Source organism: Dermacentor variabilis, unplaced genomic scaffold (genome assembly GCF_050947875.1).
Source record: "Dermacentor variabilis isolate Ectoservices unplaced genomic scaffold, ASM5094787v1 scaffold_18, whole genome shotgun sequence".
NCBI lineage: Eukaryota > Metazoa > Arthropoda > Arachnida > Ixodida > Ixodidae > Dermacentor > Dermacentor variabilis.
In genome coordinates this window covers 2,350,894-2,365,808 of record NW_027460346.1, presented here as the reverse complement: position 1 = coordinate 2,365,808, position 14,915 = coordinate 2,350,894, and the positions used below count along the sequence as shown (strand labels likewise).

The 14,915-nt window shown below is 43.7% G+C and overlaps 1 protein-coding gene across 5 annotated transcripts in view; it reads right to left on the bottom strand.

The window, feature by feature from the left end:
• LOC142568291 (protein zer-1 homolog) overlaps positions 1-8,884 on the bottom strand; it is a 155,594-nt gene extending 146,710 nt beyond the window's left edge. For 4 of the 5 annotated variants that reach the window (XR_012825410.1, XM_075678279.1, XM_075678281.1 and 1 more), the window contains exon 1: positions 8,599-8,884. The gene's annotated coding sequence lies outside the window, so the exon portion shown is untranslated. Of the gene's footprint in view, positions 1-8,562 lie in introns of all 5 variants that reach the window. The other variant, XM_075678280.1, reaches the window with a different exon arrangement.
• Positions 8,885-14,915: the final 6,031 nt, after the last annotated feature.

Sequence of the window (14,915 nt, the reverse complement as noted above, 5' to 3'; positions counted from 1 at the left end):
GAATTTTGAGAATGGCAGCCCACAAACAAATGTCTTGAAACAGAACACTGACAATGCATGCCTTTTAACTTAAATCTTCTCAGACTTAAATATTAAAAGAGCAAAACATTAAGGGAGTTAAAACCTGAAAATTAGGTAATTTTACTGGCGTGGCTGTGCACTACCTCCGGGATCGGCCCAGCGAAGAGGTTTGAAACATACGCAATACAGAAAAGTGGTGGTAATGACGCTAAGAAGGTCGTTGGCTTTAATTAATAAACATAAATGAAATTGTCCGATGGCAGGATTCAAAAAGAGTACTCTTAGCAAAACAGCTTGTTTTTACTTTGGCAGCTTACGTTTACTTCAATTCCTACTGCCACTACAGCTACGAGTCTTATACTTTGTGTAATATTGTAACAAGTTCCTATCGCATTCATTGATTCGCCATGAGTGATTTTTTTTTCTTTAGCCCTTTGCATTCCACGCTGCTCATAGTCAAAGAAGCAGATATTAAATAGTTGACTTTCCATTAAAAGGTGCCAAATGATACAGAGAAAAATAAAATTCCTTCAATAAAACCCATTTATTCAAGAAAATGAACGTACACATATCTGTATACTAGGAATAGCGGGTTAGTTATTGTGGAACTTTTGGGAGCAGTTTGCTGGTCCACCTTCTTCAAGGCAGAGATACAATTTGCACTTTTTGTACTGATGCCTTGTTCTATGTGCGCACGTGTATATATATATATATGCATGCACAGGGTGTCCCAGTTAACTAGGACCAACATTTTAAAAATACCCAAGAGCTCTAGAGAAATCGTACCAACTGCATAGTGGCCGTAGTCGTATGTACTTATGGCCAGTATTTTTTTCATCACGAAGTATTGCTTAATTACTTTTAATTAGTGAACTTTTTAATTATTGCTTGAACCGCAAACACATCAATTACAAAGTTGTAGGGAACCTCAAATAACCTCCGAACCAAGCATTTGTTTAGTGCTCAGCTTTGCCTTGTTGGTTTTTCCGAGAAAAAACAAAAGCACGTGAAACGTTCAATATACGAAATAGACACGTGCTCGCGCCCCACCACTCAAGTGCTCCCAAGAGAATAGCCTCGGATACACGGCTTTGCTAGCAACAGCAGCTCGATACAGGGCTTCACGCTGTGTGATGGTCGCGGCATCAAGAGAACACACCGCTGACGCATTGATAAGCGTAGCGGAGCCTTGTACGATGCGGCAACAAGAGAATGCAGCCGTATATCTTTCAATGGTTGCTCGTAGACGCTTGAGTAGCGGCATGCGAGTGCGCATCTATTTCGTATTGCGCGGGCTTTTGTTTCTTCTTGGAAAAAAGAACCAGGACCACTTCAGCACAAAATAAATGCTTGATTCGGAGGTTATTTAAGGTGCCCTACAACATTGTAATTCATATGTTTGCGATTCAAGCAATAATTAAAGAAATGTCACTAATTAAAAGCAATTAACTAATTAATACTTCGTGATGAAAAAAATACTGGCTGTAAGCACATACAACTGCCGCTACTATGCAGTGGGTACGATTTCTCTAGAGCTCCTGTGTTTTCTAAAAAGCTTGGTCCAAGTTAACTGGGACACCCTGTGTGTGTGTGTGTGTGTGTGTGTGTGTGTGTGCGCGTGCGTGCGTGTGTGTGTTTGTGTGTGTGTGTATCATCATCATCATCATCATCAGCCTAGTTACGCCCACTGCAGGGCAAAGGCCTCTCCCATACTTCTCCAACTACCTCGGTCATGTACTAATTGTGGCCATGTTGTCCCTGCAAACGTCTTAATGTCATCCGCCCACCTAACTTTCTGCCGCCCCCTGCTACGCATCCCTTCCCTTGGAATCCAGTCCGTAACCCTTAGTGACCATCGGTTATCTTCCCTCCTCATTACATGTCCGGCCCATGCCCATTTCTTTTTCTTGATTTCAACTAAGATGTCGTTTACCCGCGTTTGTTGCCTCACCCAATCTGCTCTTTTCTTATCCCTTAACGTCACACCCATCATTCTTCTTTCCATAGCTCGTTGCGTCGTCCTCAATTTCAGCAGAACCCTTTTCGTAAGTCTCCAGGTTTCTGCCCCATATGTGAGTACTGGTAACACACAGCTGTTATACACTTTCCTTTTGAGGGATAGTGGCAACCTGCTGTTCATGATTTGAGAATGCCTCCCAAACGCACCCCAGCCCATTCTTATTCTTCTGGTTATTTCAGTCTCATGATCCGGATCCGTGGTCACTACCTGCCCTAAGTAGATGTAGTCCCTTACTCCTTCCAGTGCTTCGCTACCTATCGTAAACTGCTGTTCTCTTCCGAGCCTGTTAAACATTACTTTAGTTTTCTGCAGTAATATATATATATATATATATATATATATACACACACATTAAAGGGCCCCTGAAACAGGTTAGACAAATTTTGTAGACACGTAGGGTACAGCTAAAGTTAATAATTTGCACCACAATTTGTGTTAAACGTCTCATATTAAGAGAGCTACGGACGATTACAAGTTACCCTCATCCATAGTCATGCATTTTCTCCTCAACTCGTTCGCCAAGTGATCGGGGCTAAGTTCCGCCTTCACTGGGTCTGCGTCATGATGGCACGCCGTGTCGTCGACTTCCGGTTCTCTAGGAGCGAATGCGCGAAGCCTCTCCAAACTCTCCGCCAGCTGCTTGGCAGTCGACCCCAAGCGACGGCTATCGAAGCAGCGTGCGTTGTGAGCATTCTGTCGCAGCACCAAATGTGTCTGATATTCCGGTAACCACAGGCAATCTGGACATTTCAATGGATGGCTGGAGTCATAAACTCAAGTTGATGAAGGAACTTTAGGGTAGACGTACGTACGTGAGCGGCCTGATCAGTCTGCATGGTCCAGCCACCTGTTGGCACAGAACTTAACCAGCCAAACAAAGCGCTAATATTGCTCTAAAGTGTAAAACATTTTAAACATTTACAAAAACAACATGTTAACCATTACACTCCTGCGAAAAATTTACACCAGCAGCAAAGAAGAATACATTTCATTACAGTTACTGTGTGTGGTTGAGCTCAGTGCCAGCAGGAGGCTGCACCGTGCAGACCATTCACATTTGCGCTTCTGCTCATCCCATGGAATGACACAGTCAAACGGCCAGGCCCTGTCCCCTTGCACTTGCGTTTATCATAATACTGGACTCGCGAAACGCTATTGCTTTAGTAATCTTCCGGTGTAAAGTGACGGCCGCAAATGCACAAATCCTGGCGCCGGTCGGATAGTGGCAGTCCGATACGCTGCAGCCAGTCTGCTCGTCTTTCGCCTCGCAGAGGGACACGATGTCGCAGCTTGACATATATTGCCAGTCACTAGGTTTGCAGTCCACAATGCAACAAAGTCGAATCATAGTGCTCGTGAAAAGACAGACCGACTCTGACCGTGGAGGTCTCGTCAAAATGTTGCACATTGTAACACAAGCAGACAACGCTTGCTGTGTGCCGGAAGTGCTTAAGTGTAGTGTGAAATTGTTCTTGTGCATTCTCTTTCTGTTACTTTCTTCTTATAGAAACAAATTAACTAACATTCCAACTATTACGAACATCATTTGATCACCATAAAGGTGGAAAAATCGATGACGTGCCCTGGATAGCCAATCGGATAGCTCGCCCTACTAACGTCAATTGGGTGATTTACGTCATATGGGTAGGGGCGGCTGAAAATTCCGCCGAGCAGTGTCATGCGATCGCCAGCGATGTACATTTTTAAAACCTCATAATAAATTACACGCTTTACGCGGACCACTTAGTTGGGTCAAATAACAATCAGAAGGACCTACTCTAACGACTCAGTATGTTTGTACAAAATCGTCAAAATCGTTTCAGGGTCCCTTTAACAAGGCTCACATCATAACATCATAATACACGCCTGAAAAATTATAATCTGTAGCACTAAGACCCAAAACCACCATTGCATCTTGTGACCAAAAGGGCAGCCTCACAATGCTACAAGTGAAGGTTAGGAACCCCGCTTTCTTGCCAGTAACATTTATGGACGCAACACAATGCGTGGGGCAATAAAATACTTCTAGTTGTATCCTCCTTAGAAATTTAGCAAAAGAAGGAGCCTTGTGTATTGCTCCTTCATAGAATAAATATCACAATGGAATAAACAAATATACTTCATGACAAATTAGAAGAAAGGTCAGGTAGATACCGAGTCGAGTATCTTGAGGAGGACACTATTTTTCTCTCGCTTTGCTAATGTCAGCACAGGTAGCGTCATCTAATAGGTATATTTTGAAATTATGAATTGCCACAAAGAACAAAAGTAGTATTTGAAAGTCCGGCGACATGCACGAGGTTCACAGTATTATTTTACATTATGGCAACATTTGTTGCCGCTGGGATACGAAGAGTGAATTGCGAATATTTTTTTTTAGAAACTTGTATTGGGTGTCCTTTGTAGCTTCTTGATACAGTCGGATAAATGACAATTTTCCTCTTTCATGAACCTGCCTCCACCTTGTGGACTTCCAAAGAACTCATTTGCCATAGAAGGTAACCTTTTACTGCTTTGTGTTTAGAAACATGCAATACATGTAAAAGCTCAAAAGCCTAATGATGCCTGACAGGCAACCCTTGAAAAGATAACCTCAAAGCATTAATACTATTGCTGTATTGCACATGATCAAAATAAATACGAGTGCTTATAGACTTTTGTTATGCACCCAACTGCAGCTTCTGGAATTGAGAATTGTTGCTACAGCTATCAAACAGACCTATGCCATGTAAAACATAGGGAATGCTGCCTACCATAGGACTTATACTAACCATTTCCTTCTGTAATTCCAAATGGTCAGAAAAGCAACATTGATAAAATTCGTTGCAAAATCTAAACATTCACATATGTAGTCTCTTTCCTTTTAAATCCAAAATATAAAGATATGAAATTTATTTCAATAAAGATTCCTTCGCAGATGTATGCCCCCAATCTGAGAAACTCATACATCAAAGACAGCAAGCTGTAAGGCAAGTTCTCACACCTTTTGAATGCAATAGGGGTTTATTTGTTGGCTGTTCTTCGTAATGATTCATCACCAACACCACCTGTGTGTTCACACTAACACCTTGGTCATACGGCCACTTCGGGGCTCGCTTGAATGTGTTGCTGGCTGCTTTTTACCACCACAGTCGTACAACTCTCAGCTGACCTCCAACATGCAGCCAGTGAAACAGGACATCAAAATAAAAAATTCGCACTACTGGCTAAAGAAACTGCACAACGAATGTATCGTCTATTCGTGTGACAAGGTAACTTTTATTTTATAGACATTGATAATCATGTTTCAAAGCAAAAATTTGGGACTCCAAGTTGCATTGCTGCATGAAAACTGGCTGCAAAAATCCCCTTAACAGCTTCACTGTAAAAGTTTGTGCTGCCCAAAGCTACCCCACCAGACATGTGGGATATTCTAGCCAAGGAGAGTGAGTCAGTTTTCATTGTGTTTAGCCTTTTTACTGAGCTCTCATACCTCAAGGAATGCTTTTTTTTAGCTGTGCAACAATTGCAGATTCCACATATGTACATTCCAGACAGTTTTGGTAGTTTTATTTGTGCTAAATTCAGCAAATGTAAGTTCGTCATATTCAAACAATCACCTACAACTAAATGTGCTAACAAGCTACAGTATTGGAGCACACATGGAGGATAAACTTGTGTAAACTGTAGCTTCAAGTGCTTGTCAACTCGTCTGGCAATACTTAGCCAGCCCTGGAAGCCACTGTTATATAATTAGTTTTCTGTGACATGGGTTTTTTATCACTGCACAAAGGGATGGATTACTGAGCATACACTAAAAACAGGGGTCTCTCTATATTTTTTCCTTGATAAGGATGTGCCATTTTTAGAGACCATCTGCTGATTAATTTTACCTTGAGTTGTACACACCATTGCAAGGATGTTTTTAACTGGGTAAGAAGCTTAGTTTAACGTAGTGTGGATATGGAAGAGCCTCTGTACAAAATGTTAGCTTAAAGTATGAGTAAATCTTATCATGAAAAGCTTGCAAAAATAAGCAATTTTCATACCAAAAGATGGCACCATGCCACTCGCTGGAAATGACACAAATCCCAGAATGTTAAGAATCAGCTTGGCTCCTTCGCGTGACTCCCAGATGAGGCAGCACCCAGAAAGTGCTGAATATCTCGGAAGGCATGGTCTGGGATTAGCGTCTATCCACTAACCAGCAGGTACCGCATTATCTGCTTAGGTGCTTTTTAAATGCTCTTCATAAGCAAATTATAAAACTGAAACAAATTTCTGAATGAATTTAAAAAAGATGTAGCAGTTAGCCTTTACAACATTCTCCCCTCTGCAAACAACCTTCACAGTGCTTTCCATGTTCAATTACTAGTATTAGAGGCACCAGTGTGCAGTTAGTCTACTTCTCTAGCATATGTGAACAGTTATCTCCATTTTGTGTTAGCACATAACCACCCTTACTTTCTGCAAGCATTAAGTTGTATTCACTTCCTTTGCTTTATCATTGTAATGTTCAAGAGCATTAATGTTGCAGTGACCTCTCACTTCTTGCTGACTTATACCCCAATCAGACGGGCAAATTTAGTGACACTTCGAGCGAGTGAACTTCACATTTAGTGTCACTCGCAGGCTGTCAAGATGGAAAGGTCTAGTGACACTTGCTGCAGAGTGCACTTGCCAGCTAGTGCATTCACCAAACTCACTTGGCTGCGATAAAGTGCCTTTGCTTGGATACGATGATGTCTTCGTCTTGGCTCATGATGATTGTAACCAGCTTACATCATGTGGGTTACACTTCGCCACAGCGTAGGAGCGTCCATGCTGTCTGCTAGAGAGAAGCCGGTTTTGCTTCGTACATATGCTTGACGATGTCAGTAAGCCTCTAAATTAGCCACCCCCTTCACGTAAACCATTCCCGCCCCTCCCGGCATTTCATCTGGACACAGAATTCCCTCCTTGTGTTTCTGCTCCAAGTATGTTCAGCGAGCACACCAGTGCTGTCACCATGTGTGTCTCATCAGTTTCGTCTCCTGTTCAACCCTGGCAGGCGATGCCGCTTAGCATACGGCCATGCCATGCCCCCTTCTGCATTTCATTAGGCTTTTGGCTTCTAAACCGCTTCCAAAACTCAAAATGCTGTCAATAATATCAAGTTTTACCAATGGCGCTAGAATTCTAAATCACCATTGTCATCAATCCCGAATGAGACTTCATTTTGCCATTTAGCACCACGCCGCCATAGTGCCATTGAAGTGACACTCCGTGAGGCAAAGTGCACTCGGTCGAAGTGTCACTAAATCTGCCCATCTGACTTGGGTATTACTTGTGGCCCAATCAAGTGATCCCCCAAATTCTTCTCACTCCAAAATGATGATAAATCAATGTTTGAGGGATCTAAACCTGCCTTTTCTACAACTTGGCCTCCTTTTTATACTTAGCGTGTCATGAAATGCATAAAAAAATGTCTTAAAAAATAGGAAAGATGAGATAGCGAGATTACTTCCCCTATGTTGCTTTTATGACAGACGCATACATTTGAAAATGACCCAATCTAGCAATTAGACAAATCAGACCAATTAACTTTTTAACCATAAATTTCGAAGCACTTATCAAATTTGTATAAAATTTTGTTTTAAAGCACACACCCCTCCCTCTACACACTTATCTTTTCAAAAAAATATTTCGTTTGTCACTGGGTAAGGATATTATCGTCTGCTGATCGTCTGCAACTTTCAGAATTACATGGTCATCAGCCTACTTTCACGATCAAGACAATCGCGATCAAGGATCGCGATTGTCTGGATCCAGATCGTACAAGATTGCGATCGAAAGTGACCGTGTAGCAGCACTTGATCTGGATTGGGCTCAATGCTAAACGGGCGCGATCGCTATTGAAAGTGACCGTGTGACACCGGCATAAGACGCCTGCTAGAGGTGACAACGTGCAATTGATTTGCAGCTGGTTCAAACCGGGACCAACAGTGTGTCAGTTGGTCTCAGTTGGAAGTCAATGCTCGGCAGTGATGCTCAAAAATTATAGACGGAAATCAGCTTTCCTGCTGTAAAGCTCAACCGAATAAACCCAGTAGCACCTGTAGCATGTTCGTAAGTACTACAACAGAGCTCGACGGCTCGATGCAAACTTCCAGTTAATATTTGGCACACTGCAGTCCAATTGAACGCAGTGCACCAGTTTTCCAATTCGCGCAACAACCAGCCGATATAATTAAGCTCACATATATCATTTTGGGTTGAAGCGAGAGCCGCACATTAGCAACCAAGCGCACCAGTCAAGAGCATGGCCGGAACACTTAGGATGAATCGAATGTGGCCTCTGCAACAAACGCCAACTCTGGAACCTCGCAGCAGAAAGCACGCAAACTTAAAAAAAGGCCGTATTAGACTGATCCCTAATGCGCTCCCTGTTACGTTCGCCCAACCCTACTACCCATTAACAGACGCTCTGACAAACAGGTTATATGGGCGCGCGGTGATCACGCATCAGCTTCTCTGATCCTCAGCGCCAAAAATATACGAACTTTTGACAGCGAGAAGGCGACTGCAAAGCGCAATACCCCAGCTGGTGCGACTGCGGAGGATGCCTGCAGATCTTGACTCCCGATGAGAGGTAGGGGGAGTCCAGTCGACTGCGCCGATGCCTTTCGGACCTCGTCAGCGACGCTCAGCACCTGCCAGACGCCATGCGAAGGATACTGCGAGGTCCTGGCTGGTATTCCGCGCTGCAAAAACCCAGCACGAGCCACGAGACTGTCTCCTTTTTGTCGATGTTCGCTCGCGTCGCGAGATCCTCCACTGCTTTCAGTCGCAGCTGGCTAGCTCCACCACCAACCACAACACCAGTGTGGCCAGCCGCGCTATTATCTGCCGCGCTAAAAAAATCGTCAAGCTGGCATTTGCAGATTTCAGAGTTTATGCCGCTTCAATTGTCCAGCAGCAATGAATTTGAAAGTTATATCACGTTCTGAATAAGAACTTTCGTCTCAAGTAGCAGACGACCGTCACGGAGTTGGACTTGCGTCACTAAATGGGAGCACCCATTTTTACACGCTAAGAACGTAGAGGCGACCCATTGAGACGTAAGCTGCAACAAATAAAACGCACATGTTCATCTTCGATGGTGAAAAGACAGTAAAAATAAGAAACGAGGCGGAATGCGCTTCGACGCAGACCAGAAACTGGATTACCCATATGCGTCGCAATAAACTGGCGTGTTATTGCGACGTCTGCATGGAGCGCGCGGTGACCCTGCTGTTTTTCGCCGCTTGTGCTTAGTTCATTCTAGGAATTTAGTTATTATTCGTAGAATTTTGCAGCTGCCAAATTAATACGAAAGCATTATTGGCTCATGAGGCGAAAAATCCGGCGTAGTTGTCGGCGCTGGCGTGACTGCCGATTGTCCAAAAGTCATAGAACCCTCGACCTTAAGTGGGAGTCGAACCCACGAATATTGGCTAAGTTAATTAAGGCACAGGTAATTAAGACAATTAATTAAGGCACTCGAGCCCACGACATTTGGTGAGAGTCGAACTCACGACTTATGATGTTAAGGCACAGTGAATCAGGTAGAGGAATTATGGCACTCGAACCCACGACCTTTGTTGGGAGTCAAACCCTCGACCTTAGGTGGTAGTCGAACCCACGACCTTGAGTTGTGGCATGCTGTGGTCGCAATGCTTTAACATTCATCCATGTAGGCATAACCAAGTGCCCTTTGATTTTTTTATTAGCATATTAACCACTGAACGATCCAGGGACAATGTTTCCCACAGGAATGCATTGCATATTGCACAATGTCTTCAGAAGGATTGCATACATTTTCAACAGCACCACTTCAAACAGGGAAAAGCAAAAGAACACAGGACATGCGCTGCATTATTTGCTTGTCTGCGCTGCAGACATGCAGAAATGCGCTGCATTTTGCTTGTCCCCGTCATAATCTGGAGATTGGTCTTCAAAAGGGTAATTTTAAATGTGGGCATAGCCTGCTGCTAAGTAATACGTATGTCTGAATGGCCATTCACATTTAGCAGTAATGAAGAAAAGACACTAGAGTATACTGCCAAGCTCAAACCACAAGCTCAGTTGCAGCTAACTCAACTGCAGTCAACTAGTGAGCGTATCACCAACAGCTCAATAGTTCAGCTACTTTCTCAAATGCATGTAATAGACCAGTTCTACACATCTTGGCTCCAGAATATTTCATCATCATCATCAGTCTATTTTATGTCTACTGCAGGACGAAGGCCTCTCCCTGTGATCTCCAATTACCCGTCCTACACCAACCAATTCCAACTAGCGCCCGCGAATTTCCTAATTTCGTCACCCCATCTAGTTTTCTGTTGTCCTTGACTTCGCTTCCCTTCTCTTGGCACCGATTCTTTAACCCTAATGGTCCACCGGTTATCTAACCTACGCATTACATGACCTACCCAGCTCCATTTCTTTCTCTTAATGTCAATTAGAATATCGGCTATCCCTGTTTGCTCTCTTAATGTTACGCCTGGAATTCTTCGTTCCATCGCTCTTTGTGCAGTCCTTAACTTATTTTCAAGCTTCTTTGTCAGTCCCCAAGTTTCTGCCCCATATGTCAGCACCGGTAGAATGCATTGATTGTACACCTTTCTTTTTAATGATAATGGTAAGCTTCCAGTCAGGATCTGACAATGTCTGCCGAATGCGCTCCAACCCATTTTTATTCTTCTGTAAATTTCCTTCTCATGATCAGCATCCCCAGTGAGTAATTGACCTAGGTAAATGTAGTCCTTCACAGACTCTAGAGGCTGACTGGCGATCCTGCACTCTTGTTAACAAGGGAATTCTGCACTCTTGTTAACAATAGCCTGGCAAGGGAATGAAGATTAATATGCAGGAGACAAACATAATGCTCAAGAGCCTGGCAAGGGAATTCCCTTGCCAGGCTGTTGAGCATTATGTTTGTCCTCTGCATATTAATCTTCAAACCTACTCTAACACTTTCTCTGTTAAGGTCCTCAATCATTTGTTGCAATTCATCCCCAGTGTTGCTGAACAGGACAATGTTATCTGCAAACCAAAGGTTGCTGAGATATTCACCATTGATCCTCACTCCTAAGCCTTCCCATTCAATAGACTGAATACTTCTTCCAAGGATGCAGTGAATAGCAGTGGAGAAATTGTGTATCCTTGCCTGACCCCTTTCTTTATAGGATCTTTCTACTTGAGTTAATCGGTTGCTGCAAGGGTGTTTTTCAACCAAGCACTCTTGTTCGCAGACTGCATTTCTCCCTTTAAGTGCAGTCGCCCCTGTTGTTCCAGGAAGGATGTGCGAGCACGAAAGCTTTTCAAAAATAAGTATAAAAATTCCACATCCTCATAATTACTAAATGCCCTACACCTAGTCACCGGGGGACGTATATGCTGCCATTCAATGGGTTTTACCACCGCCAAACTCTGACAGAGTAGAGGCGTGGGCAAGGTTTGGCAGTGGTAAGGGCGAAATTGTTGAATGGAAACAACACTTTGTTCTGCTAGCACATGGTTGACATTATTTGGTTGGAAAAATGCCTTTCTCATGCATGCACAGCAACATTCTTGCAAATGGTCAATTGGCTTGGCTTCTGTTTCGAGGCATACAACTATAAACTTTCTTAGCTAGCTGGGAGACAGTAAATGATACATGGCTGGCTGGCCATGTATCATTAGAACATGGACTCTTAGCTACATATGTCCATAATGTTCCTTTCGTCAGAGATCTCATTGTTCCTAACTCAGTGCAAATGTCGTTCGATGTGGTTCAGGCTCACACGTACAAGGGGGATTGGCTACGTGGAAAGTGATGAAAACTTGACACCAACAATGATGAATGAAATAAAAACAACAAAAAAAGCATTAGATTACTCAATAACAGCAGAATTTTTTTTGAAAGTGTGTACTTCATGCAGAAAAAGAAATTGTAACATGATCAGCAAGCCAAGCTGTGCAACTTTCCAGTACGCCAACAAACTTATGGAGAACTGTTATAATGAACTTGTGGCCATCACCTGATATGCACCAAATAACATAGTTAAACATATACGAGTAGTCAGAAATACGAGAAACATCTTGCAGAGGGACAAGATTCAGTGGCAGGAAAAAAGTGAATGATCAACAGTTTTAGAGTCATTAATAAAAAGAGGTCACACAGCGCAAATGTCTTAAGGATGGGACTTCTTGTTGACCTAGTCGGCAGGGGCGTAGCCGGGGAGGGGGGGGGGGGCTCATTGGGCTTCAGCCCCCCCTCCCCGAAATTTTTTCGTGCTGTCCATGCACCGCCGGCCAAAACAACCCCCGGTGCGGGAAATCATGCTCGATTTTGTATATAATGTCCTTTTCATGCTCGAAACAACTTTAGTGGGAACATTGCGAAATCGGGCTGGATTTCGCGGCAATGCCCATGCACCGGGAGTCACATATCGTAACGCAAGGAGCTCCATCCGAGCACGAAGTTGCAAAGGCGTGGCAGGCAGGCTCATTGCGGCATCTTGCTGAGGCCACAGAATCTAGGGAGCGCTTGTATTTCAATTCTGACACTTTATGGGTATAAAGTTCTAATAAACTTTTGATGCGAAATGTGCATTGACATTTCCAAAGTCGTGCTTTAGATTTTCAATTCCGGAACATTGTGGGTTTAATGGTGTTAAAAACATTTGACGCCAAAGGTGCATTGACTTTTCTAAAGTCTTAGATCGGAACATACAATGAGACAAGTCAAATCAACACACTTTCAGACAAGTTGACAAAACGCGCAGTGAGATACGATGAGACGAAGCGTTGTGGTTCATTTGTGCCGTCATGTCGCATAAAACATTATCAACATTTTTTTTTTACCTACGCCAAAGCATCCAAGTCAAGACACTAAAGCAAGCCAGGGTAACTGCGTTCTTATTTATTTTTTCTACTTTGACTTTTATTCGTGAGGACACATTGAGCCTCTTAATTTTTTTTATTCCCACTACCCTACCCGCGGGCTGCCAGAGCCTGCCACAGCACATGTGTTTTTCTCGTGTTGCCCCGACCACCGTGCGGCGCACTTCGGTGCGCGTTTGGTTTTCTCTGGCCGAGTGGATTTTCGCTTGGCAGAGCTTTGGACGCCTTCTGGCTGGCAGACGAGAAAAAGCAATAATGGACGCTGACCGCCATCACTGTGAAGACTCGACGGATTGCACCGCATTCGCTCAAGCACAACCTCTCAGGAAAGTCTTGTCTCGCTGGTCTAGGATACCGAGCACTATGCATGTGGTTCTCGGTGACCAAGCCTCTCACGTTTTGTTCGATATCCTTTCGGCAGCCACCTTAGCCACCTTTGGCAGTCACCTTTGGGCACCTTAGGTGCCCAAAGTAGGCATTGGATTGTGGCCAAAATATTCTCCTTCGCGTTTTTTTTTTATTGCTGTGCCCCCTCCCCACAAAAGAAAAAAAAAGATACATTGTTGCGGCGCAGCGAATTGTTGCATGGTGACAGTTTGTTACTTCTTCTTTTGCGGAAAGTAATTGGCTACGGCACGCTTCAGTTGCCGGATACTATTATTATATTATTGTAATAGCAATTATATGAACACTCCAGGCACATTCCTGCTGTCACCGTCTCCCTCATGTTTCGTATGAAGTCTAAGGGCGATAACGTCGTGACCGCGCGCCGCATGCTGTGTGTGCGATTCTAAGCGTAGGAGGGGGGGATGGAATGGGTGAACCGACGACAGTGGCTCAGTCTTGTGTGCACAAAGGAGAAAAGCGGGGAGCAAGCGCGCCACCTTCCATTGCGCGCAATACATCGGGGGGAGTGGATGGAATGGGGGCGGGATCTAGGATTCTGTGAATCTGTTATTGCGCAACATGTTTATTTGCCTTGTTTGACGCATTATATACAGTGACTTTTTCTCAGATACGTAGATTTATTGGAGACTTATACGTATGTTTAAATATCTTGTTGCGAGGTTTTGTGTATACGTGCAGTGAACTTTCTTTCCAGTGACACTTTTTTGCCCTTTATCAAGTATTTGTATATTCCATTGTATCTTCGCATTTCTAATGAATGAGGGCGAATTAAATGAAAGTCAGCCTACCCACCCCGCGCAATAATGGTTCGTTTCATTATTTGCGAGGCACGCACGTAGCACACAGGCATCTTTTATTTACAAAAGTGACAGGCAGGTGTGAGGGTAAATGTTCTTTAATGCTCTCCTACACTGGATTGTACATGGTTGCGTGACATAATGAACACTTCAGAAGTTGAGCAGCGGGGTGCCGTGAGGTTTTTGACAGCTGAAGGTGTTTCCCAAAAAGAAATTAGTCGGAATATGGCTGCCGTTTACATTGAACATTGCATTTCATTGGCCACTGTGAAGCGTTGAAGCAAACGGTTGAAAAAGGATGTGAAAGTTGCAAAGATATCCAAGGCCGGATCATAGCCATCGTGCAATCACCCACAACACAATTGCAAAGGTTGATGAGCTGATTAGACATGAATGGAGGATAAGCATCGATGAACTGGCAGAGCGTGTGAACATCAGTCGCGGTTCCGTTCACACCATAATTCATGAACATCTCGGTTATCGGCTCTTGTGTGCACAATGGATGCCCAAGATTTTGAACCACGGCCAGAAGAAGGTTCTGCACCGCCTTGACTCATCTGATCTAGTATCAGAATCAGGGTGACGACTCCTTGTCTGCAATTGCGATCGGGAATGAACCATGGTGCCACTACTACGAGCCTGAAGCACGACGGCAAAGCTTACAGTGGAAACATTCGAATTCACCACCCCCAAAGAAAGCAAAGGCCGTCATTTCCGCCGGAAAGGTGTTGTTTACTTTTCTTTCGATTGTCAGGGGCCATTACTAATAGAATTTGCTAAAG